The sequence below is a fragment of the Oryzias melastigma genome, linkage group LG18, assembly GCF_002922805.2.
Source record: "Oryzias melastigma strain HK-1 linkage group LG18, ASM292280v2, whole genome shotgun sequence".
NCBI classification, from domain to species: Eukaryota; Metazoa; Chordata; class Actinopteri; order Beloniformes; family Adrianichthyidae; genus Oryzias; species Oryzias melastigma.
The window spans coordinates 9246776-9253162 of record NC_050529.1 but is presented as its reverse complement, the minus strand read 5'-3'; positions in this window follow the sequence as shown (position 1 = coordinate 9253162).

The following is a 6387-nucleotide window of genomic DNA, read 5'->3' as shown; positions in this document are numbered from 1 at the left end:
AGTGCAAACAGCTAGGCACCACACTTGCATGAGTAAATACAAGCACTTTACTGTACCTAATAAAGAAAAGCTCTGACAAAAGTATTGATTGTATTAAAAGGTAACCAAACCCTAAAATAACTTTTTTAAGCTGTTGATCTCTATAAATGGAGCTTTAAAAGTGCTGTCTGTTGGTCATAGACACATTTTTGACAAATTTAAATAAAACTGTTAAATTCTTCAAAATATAATCAAAAACTGTCTGTGTGCTGCCCCCTACAGGTTGAAACGAGGTATTACAGTTGAATTTTGTTATTGGTGAAACCATGTAAGTTTCAGAAGTCTGACGTCATGACCTGCACCTCCAGTAATGATAACAGTCTAGCCCCCAAGCCCCACCCCTCTGACTGGATTTTCAAATTTCAGCATTGGGTGGAGTCAGCCTCCAACTTCCTGGTTTGGTTACCGTCTAAGCTAGTATCAATACTTCACCTTAGTATTGATACTTTTGATACTCATATTGATAAGCCCATCCCTAATGTAAACTGACTGTTGTCAGATGGACTCCCCACGCAACGCAATGGAGATACATCACCAGTGTCGAGTAGAATGTGGTGTAACGGCACAATACGATAGCGTCACTCGTATAACATAAGTTACATTAGCCTAACGATCACCCCCTAGTGGCCTTACCACCCACACAACAATAGTATGTTCCATATTTGGGTGCTCCTCTATACAACCATCTATAGACCCAGACAACCCAAAAACTCGCACTATGACTGTGACTTTATCTTAAGCAAATTCTTATTCCTCACAAACACTTTTTATTTTTCATACTCTAAATATGTTACATTCTCTACATTAACATGTCTGTTAACTGCTGTTGGAGTCATCCCGTCCTCTCTGGTCTGGCAGCGGCTGCTCCGTCTGTCTCCAACCCGTATGCTCACACTCAAGAGTGGCTCTTTAGCTGAGAGCTACGACTCGGGTGGACACAAAGTGCTGTCGTCGTCACCTCTGCATCACTTTGAGTGGCATTTGCAAACCCGGCCGAGTACATGAAATGTGCTGAAGACGTGTCTTTGGCCCCGGCTCATTTTATAAATGAGGAGCCGTGCAAGCTCATAAGCCGCCCCGGGTCTCGCTGCTGTCCAGCAATATCCTCATATGAGTATTTCAAAAAGAAGAGGCGGCGACTGAGACACTAAAGACGCCTCACGAATATTAACTGGCCCGTTTAAAGACAGAAGTGGATAGGATTTGGTTTTGAATCTGTCGTCTTTTTCCAATGCTGTTCACTGTTCACAAACATTTCTGGCTATAGCACAAATGTATATTGATTTAGCAGGCTGGGCATTCAGACTATGGATTAAAACCTTTGATTGCTAAAGATTTTCTCTCTGACTCACCCCAACTAAAATAGAGACGCCTCCTCGTCGTTCCTTTAAGAGCTACCTCTGGATTCCCGCTGAAACACTCAATACAAGTTATGTACGTGAGATGTTTGCTTGTGGACATTTGACAAGTATGCATTTGAACTACACAACAAAGTGACACAAAGCAGATTTTTTAAAATGTTTGTAGGATCGAAATCCAATGTTTTTAAAAATCCCACCTGGATCACTTTAAACTGTTCTCCTCAATATAATATTTTATATATTTATCAATGTGACCTTATGCTGCACTGGTTGCATTCATCCCACTTTTATGTCACAAAAAGGACAAATAAGATGAAAAAGAGATCTAATCTCAATGGGATTTCCTGGTAAAATAAAGGTGTAGCATTAAACAGGTGAATATGAAGTATTTAATCCTAAAGCTGGTTGAAAAATATAAATTATATTAAACTGGAAATTTGATAAAATTATATTCAGGGCATCACCTTCGTAATGAAGGAAAAATTATTACCTATTAATGATCAGCCGCTACCTCTAATCAATAAAGTAATAATCAATTCATCAGTCTCATTCAAACCATTTGCATTTGACTTCACCACAAAAAAGAAATAATGATCTCTGAACAATGATGTCCTTTTGAATATTTATTGAATAACATGAGGTTAAACAAGCAGAAATACTGGACATAAAAGCGATCAGCATATGTGAAACATAGAAGATAGATTTCAACTAATAACTAGAAACAGATAAATTAAATTTTAAAAAAGATAAAATATTGAGGTGAGATGTTACGTTTCCAAAAATTGAGTTAATCTTTACTCTAACCACCAACAGGTTACTGAATGAGCAAAGTTGGACTTCCCACCAAACGGTCTGGAGATCTGGTTATGATCTATGGAAAAGGGTGGATGATCCCGTTCCTGGCTGGATGCTTCAGGAAATCCGTGGAGGCAGGATCTTCAGCCAGGTGTAGAAGTGATGGTTTCCTCACAGGAAACCTGCTGGTTCTGCTCAGTTCAGTCACTTAGCTTCAAGGGTGGTTGAACAATTTCTCTACTCCGTTTTGTGACCAAAAGCTGGCCTATGCATGAACATGAAAAGTTTGAACACTGAAGCCCAAAACGTGCAATTACGCGGATTACATAGACTTTTGATTAAAAGTGGTTGATTAAACATGTGGCAAGGGGAGTGTGAACGTAACTTCACTGTAGGGTTCCAGTACTTTTACACCCGATAGAGTCAAGTCAAGGAAAAAGCTAATGTCTTCATAATTTCTTCTTCTATGATTTAAGTCATCTTCTTTTCATTTAGTCCGGAGGAACAGGAGTGTCAAATTCAAATGCCCACAAGATTAAAATGAATGAATGAACTAAAATTAAAATAAAGTGTACAAGTTATGGGCCGAATTGGGGTAACACGAGTTAAAAACTTGCAAATGACCTCATTGGAGTCATTATTGAAAATGTATCATAAAATAAAATACCAAAAATAAGATGTTTTCACTTTTTATCCAGAGTTGTCTATAGTAATATGTTGCAAAAAATAAAAAATCCCACTGGCCAACAACAAATAAAACATTTATTAAAAAAAAAAAAAAATGTTTGAAGCAGCAAAATAAAAAAGTAAAAAAAAGATGATGAATTGAAGCTCAGTTTGACACTCTGTGGTGCAAAGTCGTTGATTCTTGAAACTGAATCTGACAAATCTTATAAGACAGTTTGTACCAAAGAGCACCAACAACGTTAAACATTAAACATGAGGAAAATCTGTTGCGTTTATTTCTAAAACTCTTTTTATTGCTTTTTGGCATTACTTTTTAACTGTCAACATTTTTCTACAAGCTAAGAGCGGAGACCATCGGAGAAAATCCTCAGGGTTAAATGAATGAATTCATTAGTAAGATGACTCCTATGTGATGATTTGTTTATCCTCATCTTTTTTTCTTTTCTTTAGTGCAAGTTATTCAAATTTAGTGCAAGAAATTACTATATGTGCCAAACACAGTCACGTAAACCTTAGGCCTTGAGTTTGGTATATGTGCCATAGACTATAAACAAAGAATACATAAACTGAATTAATGCTAAAGCACAGCAGAATTATTAAACCAAAAAATATTCACTTTTGAAACTTTGCAGTAGGTTTTTGTGGATTTTATTTATGTATTTTTACAAATAAAAATTATTAAAAAATCAGAAGATATTGAAAAAAAAGCAGGTTAGGGAAACTGCTTATCTTCCTGGAAGCATGAGTAAAAATGTAGACAAGGTCTGGGTAAAGAGGGATTATAGGAAAAACATTGTCTCGCTTCTCATTTCAGTGCGCAATTGTTCATTTTTATCAACTTGACGATGGGAATTGGCACGCACGGGGCTGGAGAAACACCTGCGTGTCATGTGAACAACAGTGTAAAAGTGGCTCAGATGTGATAATACAATATGGCACATTTTATATCTCACCCGCTTGTGAGAGATCAATGGCAGGATTCCAAATGAAAGTTATATCAGTGTCATTGCCAGCAAAATGTTGGGATGATGTAAAAACTTTAGAGGTCCTTCAGTTTCCGTAACTAGGGAATTTCCATTTACTTTACCTTGTTTATAGGTTCTAATAACCTTGAAATATTTATATAGGGAGAGGAGCCAACAACATCAAAGAGTTTGTTATCTCCTCTGTAACATGTGGGGCCCAACCGGGCCCAACGCTGAGAGAATGACGGATCGTATGACTCATATGGTAAACCAGATGCTTGTCTGGCCACGGACAGCAGGGCCAAGAGGCAGACCTCTTCCGTGGGCAGGAGTGCCGCCTCTCGCGTCGATTCATGATGATGACTGGCCAACAACCAGGAAATCTTTACAACCATTGGAGGGTCCACTGGGTTGTTGCAGTCTATTCTCCAGAAACTGCACATAGCAGAGACACAGATCGTGGTCCAGGCGAGCACAGAGATGAGGCCAAGGACCACAATTCACATGATGAATCTGCCAGCAATACCAAGAGCAGGAGCTCCTAAAGTGGGTGATCAACCGATGAGGAGGATGGACAAGACAAACCCACCAAGAGCGCACCGCCAGCGGACAGCCACATGACCGCTGTAGATGAGGATGCCAAGGGGGCAGGGAAACCGGGCTCAAAGCCCGCCACTAAAGAGACACAGCTCAGCTACACAGAGAAGGCCACGCACACCCCACGTCAGTGTCTCTTAGACACCAGATCCATTGAAAGGCTTCAAGGTCTCCCTCCAGTTGACAACACACCAGACCCTGTTCTGCATACGCTAGACGAGGTATTCGGCCAGGGACAGAGTTCTGTTGGGTGGCGCGAGCCTGACGTGATAGTTAAGAAGATCACACATGAGCCATTCGATCCAGGAACCAGTACTGCACTTCTGACTAGGGTAGATCCAGTAGTCAATAAGCCTAAGCATACCTCAGGCAAGTAGACATAAAGTCGGAGGAAGAAGGTCACCATCAAGGCGATTACCTTGCGTGCCACTGAGTTGCCTTGGTGGTGACCCTCCTCTTCCTACCTTTTGTCTTTTGTCACATCCGCTACACCGTCAGGCTCACCATTTCATTTCACCTTTTACACCTGCCAGACGAATTACAGCCTAAACTCATCCAGTTCCTTGTCAGAGAGCCCCGTAGTGGCTAGAGGGCAAGCTGCTCTCAGTGGGCATGCATTCTCACAGCCGGCTGTCGTTGGTCGACGTGCCTCTTCCCAAAAAACTGCTAAGATCGGTCAGGGCTCCTCTGCGACCGGCATCGTAATGCTCCCAGCTCCTCCTAGCAGTGCAATGACAATGGATCAGGAGCAGAAAGAACCACTCCCCTTACCAGGACCTCCTCTTACCCTGACAGCTGACCAGTAGTCACAGCAGAGAGACATCATACAGTACATAAATATTCACAGATCTGACCATTTTTTTACACACGAAAAGTCAATTTTTTGAATTTTAAATAATTTTGCCTAACTTAAAGTAAAATGTAAAGTTTCATGCAAATGTCATTTGTTTAAGACAGATTGTGCTTGTAAGTACAAGTTAATATACAATTTATTTTTTTATACTTCAATGCCTCTAAACAGCACTATTTTGTTCATTTGCACTTTCATTCGCTGCAAGCTGAGTGAGAGTGCAAACAGGTAACACAATTTTGAGAACATACAAGTTAAAATGCAAAATATGACAAACCCCAGTCCAGAAAAATACAAGAAATACTGATGATTATATGTATAATCTGAGGCAGACTTTTTCATTAACTAACAATGACAAAAACTGCAATTTTTCAGGACATTTTGGGGGAAAAAAAACCATTAAAAATCTGTTAGTTTTGGTGATAAACATAAAGCAATATTTAAAAAAAAGGTGAATTGAATAATAATAGAAACCTTTGCAGAATCCGGTGCTACCTCTGCCAGTTTGACCCCCACAATCCTCCTGCCGGAGGCACAATCCGGACCCAAGTGGCCCACACTCACATGTGCTAACAATCAGACTGACAGCCTGACAGTCAATATCTTGGGGGTACCAGAAGCTCCAAACAAAAGTCAGGAACAGCCAAACAAAAAAAGTTATTTGACAAAGTTAGGAAGTTTTCATGGCCGCGACCCACAAACTCTCAGTTGCTTATCCCATAGATTCCTGTTCTTTACAAACACATCTCATAAATGTCTGTTTTAAACAAAGCTAAAATTGTATGCCAGTAAAATTGTATTTCTTTTGTGGTATTCAAATATAAAGACTGACAAAGATTCTGATAAGTTAAAGGGGATATATAGTATTTTCAGCACTATAAGGGGCACCTAAAAACAGTTTTCTTAAAAAAAAAAAATCTTTATAACCCACAGAGCCTTATATATGGATTCATTCTGGTTGTGTTTACTGGTGTGATTTTGAGCCTGTTCGGCCTGTTTTTTTTGTTACAAATACCAAAGAGGTTCGGGTGTTGTGACTATGCTAACTAGCATATGCTAACTAGCATGTCGCAGCATCAGACTTTGATTTTTA